Source organism: Rattus norvegicus, chromosome 16 (assembly GCF_036323735.1).
Source record: "Rattus norvegicus strain BN/NHsdMcwi chromosome 16, GRCr8, whole genome shotgun sequence".
NCBI classification, from domain to species: domain Eukaryota; kingdom Metazoa; phylum Chordata; class Mammalia; order Rodentia; family Muridae; genus Rattus; species Rattus norvegicus.
The window spans coordinates 37,877,456-37,897,608 of record NC_086034.1 but is presented as its reverse complement, the minus strand read 5'-3'; the positions used below and the strand labels follow the sequence as shown (position 1 = coordinate 37,897,608).

Genomic DNA, 20,153 nt, shown 5'->3' with positions numbered 1-20,153 from the left:
GGTCATGGGTTTACTGCAGTGCGCACTTTGGAGCTATGTCTTTCTTCCTTTCTTTCTTTTTTAGAGCAGTGGTTTTCAAAACAAACGTTGACAACTATTTGTCCATCTTGAAATCAATATTGTAAGGAGAAATAGCTGATGTCAGAAATTTTGCAAAAGATACTAGGGTCTTAGCTGCTGGTAGAATGGCTGCGGGCCATGTGAGCTAGTACTTCAGAGACTGTCTGCTCTACAAGGGTGAAGACTGTTTCTACTGCTCCTTCAGCCCCTCTGCTTCCGTGTGGAGAAGCAGGTACTGTTCCCATTGCTCAAATCCCAGGGCGCTGATTAAAACACATCTACTCTTTTCTGGGAGTTGCCCTTCTAGACTTGACCTTGAGAATGGCAGCCCTTTCCCAGCTTAGCACATTCCAGATGCTGAGGTTGCCTGGCTAAGCTAAGACTCAAATTGGGTGTGGCCTTCTGTGTCTCTCTTACCCTGCAAATGTTCGAAGCAAATGGTTTCGGGTTCCTGTACCATTCCCTTAGCTGGGGGGAAAGGAGACTCATGTATGGTCTTGGTCAAGAGGAGCACACTGCCCACGGACTCCATTTTAGGGTCCTAGTGTTCTGACTTGAGGAATATGCTGGTTCCCCCCTGCTACCAACCTAAAAGGCATCATTGCTACTTTTCTAGTATTCCAGGAATGCATTTTTCCTAGTAGCATATGCTTCTAAGAGTTAGAAGATAACAGAATCGCCTAAATGGCTGGGGATTGATTCGTGGACACAGTGGATAAAGGAGTTTTTCACCTAGTCTATTATCCTGTTCAATCAATGTGATCTGCCTCATGGCATGGCACGTACACTCCCTAGAGACTAAATATATGGTAAAAAGCAAAACAAAAGAAAACAACAAAACAAAAACAAACCCAGAGCTCTCATTTCTGAATCAATAGGTCTGAGGCAGAGCTTAAGAATCTGCATTTCTTATAACTTCTCAAGTAATGCTAAGGCTGGTCCAAGGAACAGACATTCAGAACCAATGCCATTTATCCTCTTAAGAAGATGTGATTAACAGGGCAGGGTGAAAGTGTTCCTGAATCCTTCCATACTCATCTCGTGCTAAAGCTAACAGCAAGTCCTGTGCACTGGAAAACTTCAATGGAGGGGAATGAAGGCTTCCAGAGGGATTTGGGTACAGTAGAATTTTATCACTCTATGTATCTAAATGAACACACCAGAAATATAAATCTTAACACATCATAAACTGTTCATTTTTGTCTCCTGTTTAGTTTTGCGTATTTTAAAGCCTAGGGGGAGAGTCAAATCAAGATAGTGCAATGGAAGCTTAATCAATGGCAACTCTGTTACATGAAGATAATATTTACCACTGTGCTGCAGAGGGACAGCCACTCTATAGGAAATGGGAGCTGTGGGCGGCGCATGAATGCTGCTGACTTTCTGCCAAGATGTCCTGGCTCCCAAGGCCTGGCTCCTGTGGCTTCCTAGTGCTGGGCTCTGCTCTGGCTGCTGAGCCTCAGAGACAAACGGGGTCGTTGTGAAATCGCTGCTCTTAATGAAGCGTTTCTTGAACCTGAAGTGTGTGAGGAAATTACTCTCAAAGTGAGATGAGAAATTCATCTGTTGAAAAGTTGTTGACCTTTCCAGGATTACTTTTAAAAGAATAGATTTGTTTTATTTGACACTCTGGGTATTATTTAATAAAATGTAACAGCCTCAAAAAAATTATCCAGTTTGTTTCATGTTCAGTAGCCTGGACTATCTAAACCAAGTCCATGAAATGAGCATCATTATTGGCAAAATATTGTTGCAAAAATTGGCATGGACTATTTTGAAGTGTCAGACTTCCAGGCGCTATTTCAGAGTTGGCAAGAGTCAAAGGCTTTTTATTGATTTAATGACATTTCTTTTCCCTTATTGTCCCCATAATCACCTGCTTTATGAACTGTGGCTAGAGTAGATGATGCAACTAGTAATTTTCTTAGAACCCAAATTCATTTATATTTTTCTGTCTTTTGATTTCCATCATTTCTTGGAATTGTTAGTGGATGGAACAAAAAGAATACATTATAAACAATTCAAACAAACCCAAAACAAAATTCCTTGGACCTTTTACAGATACCGCACATGCAAATAACTGTGGCTCTGCGTTCCGACAGCATCGAGTAGGGACTGCATTTTCCTCATTAACCTCTTTCTTTACCAAGCAGTATTGTTTTTCAAGCATGTTTTTTATCTAAATCCAGGTTGACATCTTAAATGAATTCACATCAACTCAATACAGATGAGGAAGTACAAGAGCTTCTCCTTTTGACCCCAGCATTTGTGCAATCCTAGCTGGATTGTTCCCAAGTAGGAATGCCTACTATTTTAGAATGAAGTCTGCAGATAGATTGTATGGCTTGCCCAACCACTAACAACTCCTGGACGTGCTCAGTATGCTCTTTCCTTTGTCCTGCATTGCTGAGGGGAGAAACCAAAAAAGACAGTTTGGGACATACACCTCAGGATGAGCATGGATTTTTCTCCTTATAGCAAACTATTTATAGAGGAGATACTTTGGTTTCAATGATAAGAACTTCAAACACAGGGCAACATTCAATTTATGCAGGTACTCAATTCTGAGCTTCACCACCAACCAAGACTTGGATATGTAATCTATTTTCAACCACTCATAACTAGTACTAGAATTCCTATAATTATATAATGTATAAATACATAGATAATATCTACACCTTTCTCTGAAGCAATGGGGATTGTTTTTTCATTTCTCCAAAAAGTCAACAAGGCTGTTAAAGAAGAATTTAGGGCATGTTGTTCAGTGTGTGCTTTTTAGGCAACAAGGACCTGGATTGAAGTGTCAGCATAATAAAGGAGGCAGAGGCAGAAAAAGATAAGAACAAAGGAACCTGTTGGTGGTGTGGTGGTGTGCTGGTTCCTGCCTTTAATGCCATTACTTGGGAGGCAAAGGCAGGGGGTTGGGGATTTAGCTCAGTGGTAGAGCGCTTGCCTAGCAAGCGCAAGGCCCTGGGTTCTGTCCCCAGCCCCGAAAAATAGAAAAAAAAAAAGGCAGGTGGATCTCAGAATTAAAGGTTAGCTTTGTCTACAGAGTGAGTTCCAGGACAGCCAGGCTAACTACACAGAAGAAACCATGTCACAAATAACAGGAGGAGGAAGAGAAGGAGGAGGAAGAAAAGGAGAAGAAAAAGGAGGTGGAAGAAGAGGAAACAAAGGAAGGAAATAATTTTCCAAGCAGCAGGAATGTAACCTGAACTTTAAAAAATAATCTTTTATGAACTCATACGTGAATCTATGATTGTTACTCTAATACAGAGCAAAAATAGGTGTTGCTTTTGGTGCTGGTATCTGAGAAAAGATGATGAAATATTTTTGTTCAGTTAGGCAATGTCTATCTGAAAAAAATCAACAAGGTGTTAAAATAACACTCAGTCTAGGTTAAACCTCTCAGCTTGGGAAACCCTCTATCAAATGTCTTTACCCTGCTCTCAGCTCTGTCAGTTCTTTGTTCATTTTGTCATCTTCTTATGCACTGTTTTCAAAAGTCCGTGATCCTAGCTCAAGATGGCATGAGTTAGAGTTGGAGAATGAACACTCGCCCTCTTAGTGAACACAATTCTAAAACACACCCTTTAATGTTATTTGACACCATTTCTTTACATGTGCATTCTACTGAAAGTCAGATGAAACCATACTGCAAAACTAAATTATTGACAGAATGCTTGTGATTCCAAAAGGGCCCCCTGCTTGACTGAAAGCAGTTGCTGTGCTTTAATGTGAGAATGTCCCTTCCCCTGTCTGTCGGTGTTTGTAGATTCCTACAGGTCCCAGCTTTGGACTTCAGCTGCCCCAAGCAGCAGTTCCTCCATAGCCAACTCAAGGCAGCTTATGACTTGAGTTTTAGAACTCTCTGCTGCCTGACTTTCCTGAGTGAGCATCCAGGAAAATCCCACATTTGAGCTCTTCCTTGGCCATCTCTAATGCAACTTCTATCCCTTCTCGGCCTTTTGGCTAATATCAAGTATAGTATCTAATGAAACTTCTTCCTGCATCCACATCATGTCCAGTGACACAGACAAAACAACTGAGTCGTACTTGATGCTTCCCCAAATGTGTTGACTCATGCCAAACTCAGCGAAACCTTCTTCAAGATCCCTTACAAGCTTCTCGTTTCAAGTCATGTGACTGTAGGAGCCACTTTCTGTTTGCTCCTCACTGTCTGCTTAGCCAACATGCATTCTGCCTTTGAGAATGATATCAAAATCAGCTCTGCCACTGACCAGAAAGAAGGTCTTCTGAGAGCAGATAAAAGTAGCCTTATTGGGAGGAGGGGGGCTGGAGAGATGGCTCAGAGGTTAAGAGCACTGACTGCTCTTCCAGAGGTCCTGAGTTCAAATCCCAGCAACCACATGGTGGCTCACAATCATCTGTAATGAGATCTGATGCCCTCTTCTGGTGTGTCTGAAGACAGTGACAGTGTACTCGCATAAATATAATAAATACATCTTAAAAAAAAAAGTAGCCTTATGGGAAACTGAATTTGCTTACTTAACCATCTCCCTAATCTGCTTTGTCTTGCTATAGACAAATGCTATAGATTGGATAATTTATAAAAATTAGGAATTCACTTGTCTTATGATATTGGAGATTTGAAAGTCCAATAGTATGATGCCGGCATCTCAATAGTGTTTCTGTTCTGTGTCTTCTTATAGTAGAAGGCAGAAGAAGAAGGGGGGCAAATAAATTCATTAGCTTTATACTAAATAATTTCCCAGATTAGAGCATTATTTCATTAATGAAGTCGGAGACATAAGGATCTATAAAATAACTATCAAATCCATGAACATGAAGACACACATTCACAACATATTAATGGTAATAATTAGAATGCAAAACTTTAAGTATTTCTGTTGTGTGTCAACTGTGATATGTGATAAGAAATAATTTTTACACATTGAGTATATTTGACATAGCAATTGCTTCCTAGCCAATACAGAACTAATGGCCTGAAAGCGCACTACAGTAGGGAGAACAATTGTTTCCGTGTATTTACTTCCTTTGTCAAATTTGTGTCCCAATTAATAAGAAAAGTCTCAAGAGAAATACCGTTCCTTGTTATTTAGAATTTCAATAACTAATTCCATGTTTTATGATTGTTTCCAAGGGCTTTGACTGTTTGGCGCCATCTTGTTTAAAGATGTTAGAGCTGTGTAAAGATTCATATCAACAACCAGAAAATAACACCATGGTTCTGCTTGCCATTATCTTGTTTAGACATGCTACAACTAGATTACTTGTGTTAAAGTTTAATGGACTAGAGGAGAGGCATTTTCAAAAAATCTTAATGATGGAGGCTTTGACTATTCAGACATCTGTCTTATTTTCTAAATTCAGAACATCTGATAAATTCGTGCTTTCCTCAATTAGTGTTCTCCACTTTGACTGCACTTGACAATATCTCTATTTTCTTTTTCTTAAGGGGTGAGGGTGTAGTTCAGTGGTAGGGAATGTTCCTGGCAGGCACACAGCCCTGGGTTTCAGCCCAGCAATGCAAAAATAATCAGATAAATTGAGTTGTTTATCACGGCCCTTGCAAATAACCTCAGCACTGGGAAATTGAGGTAAAAGGATAGAGTTGAGGTCAGCATGGGCTACATAGCAAGTCCCTGCCTCAAAAAAAAATAAAATAAAAAAAATAAAAAGCACAACAAAGGGGGAAAATGGCAGGAAGCCTTGATCCCTTACTAATTAAAGCAGAATCTCTCTGGGTTGGGCTCCAGATGTCATTGTTGTTATTTCTAAGTGCCCCCAAGTGATTCAAATATGTAGCCAGACTGACAGTCACTAACCTACATGAAAATGTCATCTTTCAGAAGGGAGAGGAAGTGATGAGGAGGGTTAACACCCTGCTTCTAATTCTGGCCAACTAAGAGGCTTTGAATGGAAAAATCAGAAGTGACAGGAACCTGGACGAGGGCCACCTGGCCATCAGAAAATTCCAGAAGGATGTCGTCACTGCCAGACACACTGTTAGACGGAGCTTAAGAAAATTTCAGGAAACCATAAAAAACCTGACCTTCACACCCTTCTCTGGAATTCCAAAGGGACAAGGAGACATTCTGCCAAATAATGATGCTACCATTTCGAATGGCAAAAAATTGGGATGGGGGAAACCTCTAAAGAGGTAGCCAAAAAGATTAGTGTCTTCCATCAGGAAACTGAGCTAAGATATATTGGGAAATGGTGTGTCTCAAAGTGAAGACAATTTGGGGTTAGGGGAGCATGAGTTCAAAACAGATTTTCCTGGGATATGTGAGAAATGACTCCGACAGCCTGTGCTCATAAGGCGGCTGCATCCACGTAGCTCTGTGGAATGATGTCTAAGGCGAAAGAGACAAGGCGAGCACCTCAGGTTACAGCTGCTCTGTACACCAGACAAGGGGTCGTCAGGCAGAATTTGTAAGGAACTGAGGGGAGGATTCTGAGCCAATGGCAGCTGAACTAAAAAAAGTCCAAACATTGGTCTGGAAATAACAAACCAGAGTGTTAATAGAATGTGCAGACAAAATTGCTTTAATCTTTGAAAAAAAAAATACGGAGAATGAGAAAGGTTCCCAGACTCCGCCCCACATCTTTGTTTTTTAAGGGCAAAGTAGGAAAATTCTTAGAATGGTAGACTTGAAGGTTTGCGATTCAAAAGTTCCAGGATTTACTTTAAAATGCTATTTGAATTTAAGATTTGCTAATTAGATCATAACTAGGACGTAGCTCATGAACAGAGTACAGACAAGTCATAAAATTTTAAATCAGCTTATTTAAATTCAGTTGTTCATAAGCTTTAAGATTCAGATAAAAGCAAAGCAACCTTTGAAGTAGTTACTTAGAGTGTACCAAACCATCCCCGAATCCAGCGGCCCAAGCCTTAAAAATCCAACCCTTTTTGAGCACCAACATGACGCTGTAAGTAAAAAATTCCATTTGACCTCCTTTGATGAAAAACAGCAAGTCAAATGTAGGCACATTAAACATGGCCAATAAAATTACCTCCAGGCTCTATGTATAATATATGTATATTACATATGAAACATTTCATATATACATATATATGAGACACAAATGAGGACTTATCTACAAGATACCTCTTTATGCACATGCAAAATATTTCAAAATCCAAAACAAATAGGAAGTTGGAAACATTTCTTTTTTTTTCTCTGTCTTTATTAAATTGGGTATTTCATATTTACATTTAAATTGTTATTCCCTTTCCCGGTTTCCAGGCCAACATCTCCCTAACCCCTATCCCTCCCCTTCTATATGGGTGTTCCCCTCCCCATCCTTCCCCCATTACTGCCCTCCCCCCAAGAATCCTGTTCACTGGAGGTTCAGTCTTGGCAGGACCAAGGGCTAGGAAGTTGGAAACATTTCTAACCTCAAGAAATTTGCATAACACATGTATTCCCATTAATTTGCTCACAGTTCTACAACTATGGGCCTATATGGTTGGTTCTTTTCTTGGCTTTTTCTGGGATCTTTCTTTCTTTCTTTCTCTTTCTTTTTTCCTATTTTTTTGTTTTAATTTTTATTATATTTTTATTGGTTATTTTATTTATTTACATTTCAAATGTTGTCCCCCTTCCTGGACTCCCCTCTGCAAACCCCCATCCCATCCCCCCACCCCTACCTTCATGAGGGTGCTTCTCTAACCACCCACCCACTCCCTTCCACCTTTCCACCCTGGCATTTCCCTACACTGGGGAAACAAGCATTCACAGGACCAAGGGCTTCTCCTCCCATTGGTGCCCAACAAGGCCATCCTCTGCTACATATGCATGTAGGGACATGAGTCCCTCCATGTTATTCTTCGGTTAGTGGTTAGTTCTGGGATCTTTCTGAGTTGCTAGCAGTCAAACTGGAGATAATTTACTTTGTGGTGACAGCTTTCCAAGAGAATGACAATGAAAACTTCAAGGATGCTTATTTTTCTCTTGGTGGAAGGAAGTCACAGAGTCAGCCCAGATCACTGGGCAGGAAAGCAGATGATACCTAAGGTAGGAATTGCTGCAAAGATTTATGATAACATGTAGCTTATAACACTTATCATAAAAATGTTTGCACACTATCACACATGGAATATTGTGATTTCAGAGGATTCATGGATCCTTTCAACCCCAGAAAGAAAAGCCTTCAGTCTATTTTAACCAAGAATATATACATACATTCATGTGTGTGAGAGAGTTTGATATTTATCAAATATATACCAAATATGAAATATATTTGACCATATATTTATATATGGTTTTTTGAGACAGAGTTTCTCTGTGTAGCCTTGGCTATCCTGGAACTTACTCTGTAGACAAGGCTAGCCTCTAACTCACAGAAGAATATATTTTAATTATTTATTTAATTAACATTCTGTGAATGTGTATGCTCATGTGCATAAGCACACACCCTGGCACACATGCCTAAGTCAGAAGAGAGTTGGTTTCTCCTACTATGTAGGTCCCAGAGGTCAAACTCAGATAATCAAGTTTGGCATCCAGCACTTTTACCTGGTTATAAATCAGTTATCATATATATATATATATGACCAAAGGAGGAACTAATGATTCTTTTCATTTTGGTTTGGTTTGGTTTGGTTTGCTTTGGTTTGGTTTGGTATAGTTAGGTATAGTTTGGTTTTCAAGACAAGATTTCTCTGTGAAGCCCAGACTGTCCTAGAACTCACTCTGTAGATCAGACTGGCCTTGAACTCCAAGATCCATCTGCGTCTGTCTCCAGAGTGCTGGGATTAAAGGCATGTGCCACCTCTGCCAAGTGGAGCTAAGGATTTTTTTTATTATTACTTTTATTTTCTTTTTACGGTCCATTCATTACCCTTCATCCCGGTCTTCCCTTCTACAGCTCCTCATCCCATTCCTCTTCCCCCATCTCCAAGAAGATGTCTCACTCCCACTGCGGGCCTCCCCACTGGAGCCTCAAGTCTCTCAAGGGTTAGCTGCATCTTCTCCCACTGAGGCCGGACCAGGCAGTCCTCTGCTGTATGTGTACCGGGGCCTCGGGCCAGCTCGTATAGGAACTAAGGATTTTGAAGCATACTGAGACTAAAGACTTGTCTAAATCAAGTAGATGTTTGTGTGTTGACTGTCATCCTGGTTTCATAATTTATAGCTCCATGCCGTGTCCATCACACTCAACTGATATTCACCTTGTTGCAGCAGGAAATGAACCTCAACACAGTAGGAATCATCACTCAATCACATCAGGGTGAGTTACTCCAAATGTATACAATAAAAGATAAATATTTATTTGATTGACACAGTTTGCACAGATAGAAAAACAAGCTGGATTTAAAAAATAGGTGAAACAATTAAGTGGTTTTGCCAATCTGCAAATTGGCACAACTGGGGGCAAGACTCTAAGTCTATTTCACTTTTACCCAAAAGGATATCAACACCAAAGGAAACATTGGTTGTAACAAATGATTTGTGACTAGCAGAATTGTTTTCACAGTTAAATTGTTTATTATAAAATTACATTTATTGGGGCTGCGATGTACCTCTGTTGGTAGAGTTCTCACTTAGCATGCGTGAAGTCCTAGATTTGATCCCCACCACACATGTGCTCTCTCTCTCTCTCTCTCTCTCTCTCTCTCTCTCTCTCTCTCACACACACACACACACACACACACACACTCACACATACACACTCACACATACACTCTCACTCATACACACACTCAAGCACACACACACTCACACACACACACACTCACACATATACACTCACTCATACACACACTCAAGCACACACACACTCACTCACTCATTCACTCACAGAGTCATATACTGATGAGAAACCAATCTCTGTTCATGGAAGAGCTTTCATGGAAGGGGCTGCAGTTTCTACTTTATTGTTGTTCTGTGCTGTTTGTTGAGGCAGGATCTCAGACTTGTGATTCTCCTGCATCAGCTTTCCAAGTGCTGGGACTAAAGGCATGCACCACCACACCAAGGTTAGATTTTACTCATTTTAAAAGTAATTACATTTATCTATTTATTTATACATGTATGGCTGCCATAGCATACATGTGGGGATCAAAGGATGGCTTACTAGAGTTTATTCTCTCCTACCATGTGGGTAGGGATCGAACTCTGATCATCAGACTTGGTGGCAGAGATGGCTTTACCTACCGGGCCACTGAGGTGGCGGTTTGAATGAGAATGGCCCTTCTAGGCTCATATGTTTGAATGCTTGATCCATGATTAGTGGAACTGTTTAGGAAGGATTAGGAGGTGTGGCCTTGTTGGAGTAGGTACATCACTGAGAAGGGGCTTTGAGGTTTCAAAATCCCATACCAACCCAGACTCTGTCTCTCTGCCTGCAACTAGTGGATCTCAGCTACTGCAACAGTGCCACATCTGCCTTCCTGCTGTTATTCCCTGCCATGATGACCATGGACTAACCCTCTGAAGCTGTGAGCAAACCTTCCTTTCGTGAGTTGCCATGGTGATGGTGTCTCCTCACAGCAGTAGAAGAGTAACTAAGATACCTAGGTTTTACTTCTCATTTTTAAAAGTATTACTATCTTTTGGGGTGGGGGTTGATCTCACTCAAATAGGTGGGAGAAACTAATAAATTTTTGAAATATCTGATTTTCAGACATTATTCACTCAGTGATGGTGGGTATTGTGGTTTGGATGTGAAACATTCCCTGAAGCTGATATGTTTGAACAGCTTGTGCTTTGCAGTTGGACGTACTGCTTTGAAAGGTATGAATCTTAGGGAGTAGAGCCTTGCTGGAGAGAGCGGGCCACTGGGAGCTGGGAGCAGGCCTTAGGGTTTGATAGCGTGGCCCAACTCTTTAACTCCTGACTATAAATGTAATGTGGCTAGCTATTTCACGCTCCTGCTGCCACAACCTCCCTGCTATGATGGACTGTATCCCTTTCAACTGTCAGCCAAAATAACACTTCCCTCCATTAACTGCTTCTTGTTGGGTATTTAGTTATGGCAGTGAGAAAAGAAAGTAATATAGAGGGAGTTGTTTATTTGCTTTTGCTCTTGGTTCTGCTTACAGTACTGAGGGATGGAGTCCATGGCCTTATTCTTGTTACGCTATGGAAGTAAAGGTGAGCTCTTCAGAAAAGCCTTTTATCATAAAAACATACAAAAAGGAAACTAAGAAAAGTGCGGAAAATTGGAGAATTAGTAAATGAGCATCCTAATCCCGAGCCCTAATGCAGCAATTGTCATTCTGTCACCTTTTCTTCATCCACCTATGTGTTTGATTGCTTGTTCTTGACCAGGTCTCACTATGTAGCCCTACTGTCTGAACGATGGCCTCAAACCCATAGAGATCCACCTGCCTCTGCCTCCCAAGTGATGGTATTTTAAAGGTGTGCACCGCTATGCCCAACTGAGTCCTTTTTCTTGTAAGACCATTTTCCTTGTTCTTTTTCATCTACTATTGTCTTCTGCACTTTTATATATTCTTTTTTATCCTTTCTTCAACATTTTCATCCTTATATATTCTATTTCTCTAAAGCCCCACTGGATCCAGGTTTCATATTCAGAAGAACGCCTTATGATTAGACGCCCAACCTCACAGTATGCCACAGTGGCCCCACTACCAAAGCTGCCAAATTTAACCCTTGAGTTAAGGTGGAAACATCTACAGCCACCTTCACTGGCAGGAAATAAGAGGTCATGAACTTGAGGGGTATATGGGAGGGTGTGGGAGCATGGAAATGGAAGGGAGAAATGCTGTAAGCTCAAAATTAAACAAAAATTAATACTCATTGCTTGTGCATCAGGAGATGCTTGCTGTTAGCTTTTTGTAAAAAAATAAAATAAAATAAAACATAATGCAAAAAAGTAAAAAGGACCATAATCAGGATGCGCCATAAGACAAGTGAGACTTTTCCCTTGTCAATCTGTTGCTCATTGATGGAGTAATAATTTGAGGCTGTAAACATTTCTGACTCCCTAAAGAAATTACATTACTGAGTTCTTTAAAATGTAGTGATATACTTTTCATCATCATCATCATCACCATCACCACCATCATCATCCTCACCACCATCATCATCCTCACCACCATCACCCTCACCACCACCATCACACTCACCACCACCACCAGCAGCACCACCAGCACCAGCAGCACCACCAGCACCAGCAGCAGCACCACCACCACCACCTCCACCACCACCACCACCACCTCCACCACCACCACCACCACCACCACCATCATCATCATCATCATCATCATCATCATCATCATCATCATCATGTTGCTGACTGTGAATTCAACTGAGACTGAATTCAAAGCTTCAGTCTCACTATGACCTACCACGGAAATACCACCAATCCCATGATTTTATTAAAGAACTATGTTCTGGTTCTTCAAAGTTCCTTCAGGATGATGTACAATCTAAAAGTCTGAAGGGAAAACCCAAATGTCTGCTTTAAAATTTAAGACAATTTTTATTTCCTGCTCAACTCTTTGTGGGTTAGCAGTAGTCATGTCTATATGACAGTGATTTGGGGTATTGTTGGCTCCTCACCCATTCACTTTATTTCATGATCACGACATGTTAAGTTCATAAAAGGAGCAAGAATGTTGTAGAAATTAATCCACGTGCAGCGAAGTGAGATCAAGCAACCACCCATCACATTGAGAAGCCAAGCTTCACTGTAGGTCATGTGGTAAGCTGACACTTCTTACTTTTTTGTTTCATGTGCGTTGGTGTTTTACCTGCATGTATGTCTTGTAAGTGTGTTGCGTCTCCTGGAACTGGAGTTACAACAAGTTGTGAGTTGCTTGGTGGGTGCTGGGAATTGAATGCTGGTCCTCTGGAAGAGCACGCAGTACCTTTAACCAATGAACCGTTTCTCTAGCCGGGCAAGCTGACTTTTGGTGTGAGGTAATTGCGCCCCAGGCTGGAGTTGGGGTAACGCTCCCTTGAGTGATTTCTTTGTTTCTTTTTTTTAAAGCAGGTTAAAAGATGTGAGTTAGTACACACCAATAACCAAGCATGTGTGTGTGCGTGTGTGTGTGTGTGAGCACATACCAATAACCAAGCATGTTTGTGTGTGAGTACACACCAATAACCAAGCATGTGTGTGTGTGTGAGTACACACCAATAACCAAGCATGTGTGTGTGTGAGTACACACCAATAACCAAGCATGTGTGTGTGAGTATACACCAATAACCAAGCATGTGTGTGTGCGCGAGTGTGTGTGTGTGAGCACATACCAATAACCAAGCATGTGTGTGTGTGTGAGTACACACCAATAACCAAGCATGTGTGTGTGAGTATACACCAATAACCAAGCATGTGTGTGTGAGTATACACCAATAACCAAGCATGTGTGTGTGCGTGTGTGTGTGTGTGTGTGAGCACATACCAATAACCAAGCATGTGTGTGTGTGTGAGTACACACCAATAACCAAGCATGTGTGTGTGTGTGAGTACACACCAATAACCAAGCATGTGTGTGTGTGAGTGAACACACACCAATAACCAAGCATGTGTGTGTGTGAGTACACACCAATAACCAAGCATGTGTGTGTGAGTATACACCAATAACCAAGCATGTGTGTGTGTGCGAGTGTGTGTGTGTGAGCACATACCAATAACCAAGCATGTGTGTGTGTGTGAGTATTCACCAGTGTGTGTGTGTGTGTGTGAGTGAGCACATACCAATAACCAAGCATGTGTGTGTGTGAGTACACACCAATAACCAAGCATGTGTGTGTGTGAGTGAACACACACCAATAACCAAGCATGTGTGTGTGTGAGTACACACCAATTACCAAGCATGTGTGTGAGTGAGTACACACCAATTACCAAGCATGGTAGTATGGTGCCTAATTAGGAATAGAAAACCCTTTCTAAAACTCTGTGTGTGCTCACTTTCTTTCCTTCGTTTGTTTTGGTTTCGTCCTCATCTGTGATTCATTTGCCTTTTGCATCTCCCACAGTTGCTTCTGCAGGAGTATCAGGCTTGAGTGAACAGCATGCCTCACACCCACTTCAAACACTGTTGAAAACCTCATTTATTATTTCATACTGTGGTCTCACTTAAAAGCTAATGTTACAGAGACTAGGCAGGGGGGGGGGAGACAGAGAAAGACAGAGAGACAAAGACAGAGAGACAGAGACAGACAGAAACACTATGAGGTATCCCACAACAGAACTATGAAGAAAATAAGAACGTTCAGGAGTCATACGGGTAGATGAAATGTCCAAACACCAGAATGCTGGAAACCACCCAAGCTTAGGCTTAGCACCGTACAGAAACGTGATGAAGACCAGGGCTGATGTTTTCTTCCCAATGAGAAGTTTCTTACTTAAGGACCGCATTCTCAGGATTACAAGGATTTGCCTGAATAGCCAAGGGAACACTTACCTACAGAAAAATCAGAAAAAGGGGAGAGGGGAGATTCCATAGGAACCACCTATTCCATGAGACTCTAGTTAGAACTTATAATAAGCACAGACATAATCATATTACATTGCTATGGGCAGATGAAAACTACATTAAGTAGGAATTATATTTTCCCAGTTAGCTAACATTTTAGACACCAAAACCCAAGTGTTTGTGAAAGTCAAACCCAATTACAATTCAAAATGATTCAGCACTATTTAAAGAAAAGCCAGCACAAGATCATGTGGCTGAAAAGACTTCATGCCAGAAGCTTAATCATTCATTCTCCTCCCTCCCTTCCTACACTCCTGAGTATACATGATGCACACCTTCTGTGAAAGCTGCTTACATATGACAGTCCGAACTGTCCCAGATTTCTGGAGGACATTTACTATGTTAATTGACCCCTATTCCACTGCACTGTGGGAATGACAGGAATTGGGGCAGGGAACCATCTATCTAATACAAGACAAATGGAAAGAAATCTTCCCATAGTTCATGCAGTAGATAGCCCTCTCCCCCTTCTCTTCTCTCTTCTTTTTCGAAACCAAGTCTCTATGTAATCCTGCCTGTCCTGGAACTGTATATAGACCAGGTTGTCCATGAGACCCACCTGCCCCTGCCTCCTAGGCACTGGTATTAAAGGTGTCCACTGCCTCGCCCAGCTTCCCCCAAGCTCCCATTTCTAAGCCCTAAGTCACACTTTCACATAAGGCTGGAATTTCAGTCCACACCTGTCTGCTGAACAGCTTACCCCAGCAGCTGGTTGCAGTGGGGTTTCTACATTCTCAGAGAAGAGACCCAAGATGAGGGAACAACAAAAACGGAACACTTCTTGCTAAGGCTTCAGTGATTAATGACCCTCACTTGGCCAGTGCTGCTACTATCAATTCTACTTCTCAAAGGTCAGACAGCCAGTAGGTAAAACCAAGGCTCGCATGTTCATGTCTCAGCACACTGCTTTATTATTCTTCCCCCCTTTGGAATATAATAGTTGTCGTTCTTGGGGTTTTATCCGAGAAGTAAGGCCCGAGTTGCCTGAGCTGCCTATATTTTAAGCCTGTGAAGAGTTTGCTCATTCTTTAAGAGAACATAGAATCTTTACTCAAGCTGCCATCACTGTTTGCATCTCATGATTGATGACCTTGAACTCCTAATCCTCTAGCCTTACCTCAAGTGCTGGAATTACAGACATGCCCCACCATGTCCAGTTTATGCAGTGCTCAAGGTAGAAGCTCAGGGATTGGTGCGTGGGCAAGCTCCCTACTAACATCTCCAGTCTCATTTTCATCACTTTAAACTATGTACCATTCGAGAGATATTAAGTGTGCTCATAATGTTGTATAATCATTCATCTCAAAATTTTGTCTGTTCCTCAAACCCGTTTAGCCTCCATTAAGTACTAACCCCCAACCTTCTCTCTGGGGCCCTGGCAAACTACCACTTTACGCTCTGTCTCAATGAATTTGACTATTGTGGGTACTTCATATAAGTGGAATTATACAATATTTCTTTTTTTTAATTACTGGCTTATTTCACCTAATGTGATATCTTCAAGACTGACCCAATTGTGGAGCATGTGCCCTATTTCAGGCTGGATATTTCTTAGTATAAGTATATCCTGATTTTCAAGCCATTCTTCCCACAGTGGACATTTAAATTGCTCACTCCTTCTGGCTGTTGTGACCAATGCTCTGGTGAACATTGACTTTGTTCACATGCTTGCTTTCAAGAGGGCTAGCACAGAAGTGGAGCTGCTGGAGCCTGTGGTAAGTTGGTGTTTAATTGTGAGCTGTTTTTCACAACACGAATGCTTTACGTCCCCACCAGCAATGTTCAAAGATTGGACTTCCACTGCCTTCCTCCTCGTCTTTAACAAGGGCCATTCTGACACTTGGAGTTTAATCTCTTTTGTTTTCTGGCACTGCTATGTCTGGCTATTTTTACATAACAGGATAATACCTAGTGGCTGCAGGTAGCACACACCTTCCCCTCTCACACACCTTCCCCTCCCACACACCTTCCCCTCCCACACACCTTCCCCTTACCACACACCTTCCCCCTCCCACACACCTTCCCCCTCCCACACACCTTCCCCTTCCCACACACTTTCAAATGTCCCTTGAGAGAATCGCTGCTCGGGTGAAACGTCAACTTCTGCCAGATTGTTTTCTTGATGTCTGAAGGTTTTGTCACTACTGACTGGCACCACAGGAGACAATATTCCATTCTTAGTCTTCTCTCAACCCTTCTTTGATTCATTAGGCAAGGAATGGAGACAGGAGGATAGGGGAGGAAGAGAGAAGATGGGTGGAGGAAGGAGAAATATTTCAAAATATTAACTTGTGTCACGGGATCTCTCTTGTTGCTTCCTTGTCTTGAGTAAGCCATTTTGGGATGTTCCTTTTCTCAATTGCGAATTTTTTTTATAACAAAGCCTTAGGTTTGCAATACATCCATTCAAAGCAGAAGGAAATATATTAGTGAAACGAATACAGTGATGAGTGGAAATCCTACCTGGAGCACTGGGCTGATCTGACCATCTGCATGTCACTGACTGTGACTTGTCAGGTCTTGGGATGTCACATGACTTCATGTAACTCCATTGGTAAGAAAGGAGAGTCAACTGGATAACCACTGTTCTCTCTCTCTCTCTCTCTCTCTCTCTCTCTCTCTCTGTCTCTCTCCTTGTAATAGAAATTAATTAATTGGGAGTTTCTTCCCCACTTTTGATCATTCATAGTCCCAAAAAAGACAGAAAACCTTTATATTTACAAGCATTAAAGCATCAGAGCTTGGCAGATATCAACCATCTAAGCTATTTGGTAGCTTAGATAACCCCCTTATAACTTGCCACTCTCTGCCTGGGCAGCTCTTACTCCAATTGGCCATGTTGTCATGATTCACCTACCTCACGGTGTCTTCTCCTCTCTTCACTTATCTGTTCTCCTCCTTGTGGTCCAAGCCTGGGAACAGAAGCTCTGCCTACCTCTTTTCTGCCCTGCTACAGGCTGTTGGCATCTTTATTCAAGCAATAGTTTTACATTAAAGAGCAAGGTGAAATAGCATCATTTGGTGTATGTGAGGATTTCCTTGTCCCTGAGGCAACCATAGCCAGAATTTATCATTACAGTACACAGCAACGGACTACACTTCAACACACACACACACACACACACACACACACACACACACTCACTCACTCACACACTGGTGTTTTTCAAGGCAGCGTTTTTCTGGTTATCCTTAAACTTGCTCTAGAATTGGTTGGCCTCAAACTCAGGGTTCTACCTGCTTCTGTCTCTCAAGTTGTAGGATTAAAGGTGTATGCCACCACCTCTCAATCCTTGTCTCTTAAAAGTGTGAAACTAATTTATTAATCTCAAGAATTCATGTGCTATATGAAGGAGTGTTCCAAAAGTATACATATCCTTTTCCTGCAGTGTTTACAATTTGAGTACCTCTCCTGTTTTTGAAAAACCCCTGGTGTTCAGAACATCTACTTCCTTAAATGGCACTCTGAGGAGAGATCTGGCTACTTTCTAACTACCTCACATCAGACCTCTGAGTCAGCCTTTTTATTCGAAAGGCTCTGGATTTGCCCCAGTCCCAGATACTGGTAACTAATAGCTAGGTAGGATGAGTCACCACATAATCCCAGTACCTGGGAGGTGAAAGCACAGGTATCTAGAGTTCAATCCTAGCCCCAGCTACATAGTAGAACTTGAGGTATAGACAGTTGTAGGCCTCCATGTGGGCACTGGGAATCGAACTCTGATCCTCTGGAAAAGCAGCCAGTGGTCTTAACCACTGAGCTACCTCTCTAGGAACTATGTTATAGCTATGTCTATAACCCCTACACTAGCTTATAGAAACTTTTCCCACATTGCTTACAATCTGGTGGTAGCATAATTTATTTTTAGATTATGGTACTTCTTCAAGTAATAGAGAACTATTAATTAGTAGATTAGTACAATAAACAGAAAGGATAAGTGCATGATGATCCATCTGTTAATGTTTTATTTTCTCATATATTTATTTAGTTACCCTACTTGGCCAGGCAACTGGCAAGTTTCTTGTTCGTGCCTATCTGGCTTAACACCTGGTGGATAGTAGACACTCACTGAAGTTTACAAAACGCATCTAGGTTAGGTAAATGGATTAATGAACTAACTAAATGCAGGCTAATATATTTTAAATAACTTTTTACTTAAACAATTTTACAGGTAGTATTGGTAATTAATTATTAAATGGATAATTATGTCTTTTTAAGAATCCACTTCCAGGCGTAGTGGTGTGCTCCCTTAATCCCAGCACTTGGGAGACAGAAGCAGCCAGATCTCTTAGTTTGAGGCTAGTCTGATCTACAAAGTGAGTTCTAGGACAACCAGAACTACACAGAAAAGTCCTGCCCCACATAAATACATAAATGCATATCATACATACATACATACATACATACATACATACATACATACATACAAAAGAGAAGAAAGAAATCCACCAATCACACAATGGGACAGCTGCCTGATGGCCTCACATAACTCTAAATTATCTCCTAAGGGTTCCCACCTCCATTAATGAATGACTTTGGAGATTAACAACATATAATGTTTGGAGGACACATTCAAATTACAGCACACCTTCAAGCATTCTACAACCAAATTGCCTGAATATTGTTGTCATCCCCCTATTGTTGTCTACATTATTTTTTGAGACATGGTTTCTCATTGAACTTGAAGTTCATCAATTGATCTAGGCTAGCTTTTCAATGAGCTGCAATGGCTGTCGCCCTGGCACTGGGGTATGAACCCACATCTTTTTGCCCAGATTGCATGGATGCTGGAAATCTGAACTTAGTTCCTCATTCTTGCATGGTGGTCACTTAATGGTGATGTTACTATGTCAACTTCACTAGGCTACAAGGAGATCAAACACCTGGTCAAACATTATTCTGGATTTGTGGATGAGGGTATTTCTGATGAGATTAGCATTGGGTTGATGGACTAACATTGGTGAAGCTCATCTAGTGAACCGAAGGTCAGACTTTCCTTGCCTTCTGTGAGTGGCAATTCCTCTAGACTAGCCTACAAGATGGAATGGCAAGGTCTGTTTGGTTGTTTGGTTTTCATCCCTAAAATCAAACCCAGTTCTTCCCAAGTCTTGAGCTACCTTCTGAAGTGGAAGCAACCTTTTCTCCAGGGTCTCCAGCTTGCTGACTGTGGATCTTGGGATTTCTCAGGTTTACACAGGCATGTGGGCCAAATACATACAGGAAATGTCTCTCAATAGTGTTTCTGTTTCTATGGAGTACAATGACTAATGTACATGACAAAAGGAATTCCAGTTTTATCAAGTTCAGCCATGAAGTATTATAAATGTTTGTAGTAATGCTTCTAGGGGCTGGGGGGTTATATAGTCCTTGTCTATCGTGTCTGAGTTCCATCCCATCACCACGTGAATTAAACACACCTGTAATGTCAGGACTGGGGAAGTAAGGACAGGAAGACCGGAAGTTGAAGTCATTATCAGATACATGATGAGTTGGAAGGTAGCCTGTGGTGAGAGACTACAGAGGGGGTGGGGGGAGAGGGAGAGGAAAGAAAGGTAAAATAAAGAAAACAAAGAAAGAAAAACAAAGTTTCTAAAACAAATGTACCAGATATAAACCTGAGGGAAAGCAAGCATTTAGTATAAAGGC

The 20,153-nt window shown here is 41.4% G+C and overlaps 1 long non-coding RNA gene across 28 annotated transcripts in view; it reads left to right on the top strand.

Moving 5' to 3' along the window:
* The window catches only part of LOC134482495 (uncharacterized), a 53,480-nt gene that overhangs the window by 13,857 nt on the left and 19,470 nt on the right, over nt 1-20,153 (top strand). For 6 of the 28 annotated variants that reach the window (XR_010058671.1, XR_010058676.1, XR_010058679.1 and 3 more), the window contains 2 exons: nt 9,190-10,033; nt 10,410-20,153. The exon at nt 10,410-20,153 is cut by the window's right edge. This is a non-coding gene — a long non-coding RNA (uncharacterized LOC134482495). The remainder of the gene's footprint in view (nt 1-9,189; nt 10,034-10,409) is intronic. The other 22 variants (XR_010058687.1, XR_010058673.1, XR_010058689.1 and 19 more) reach the window with 12 other exon arrangements.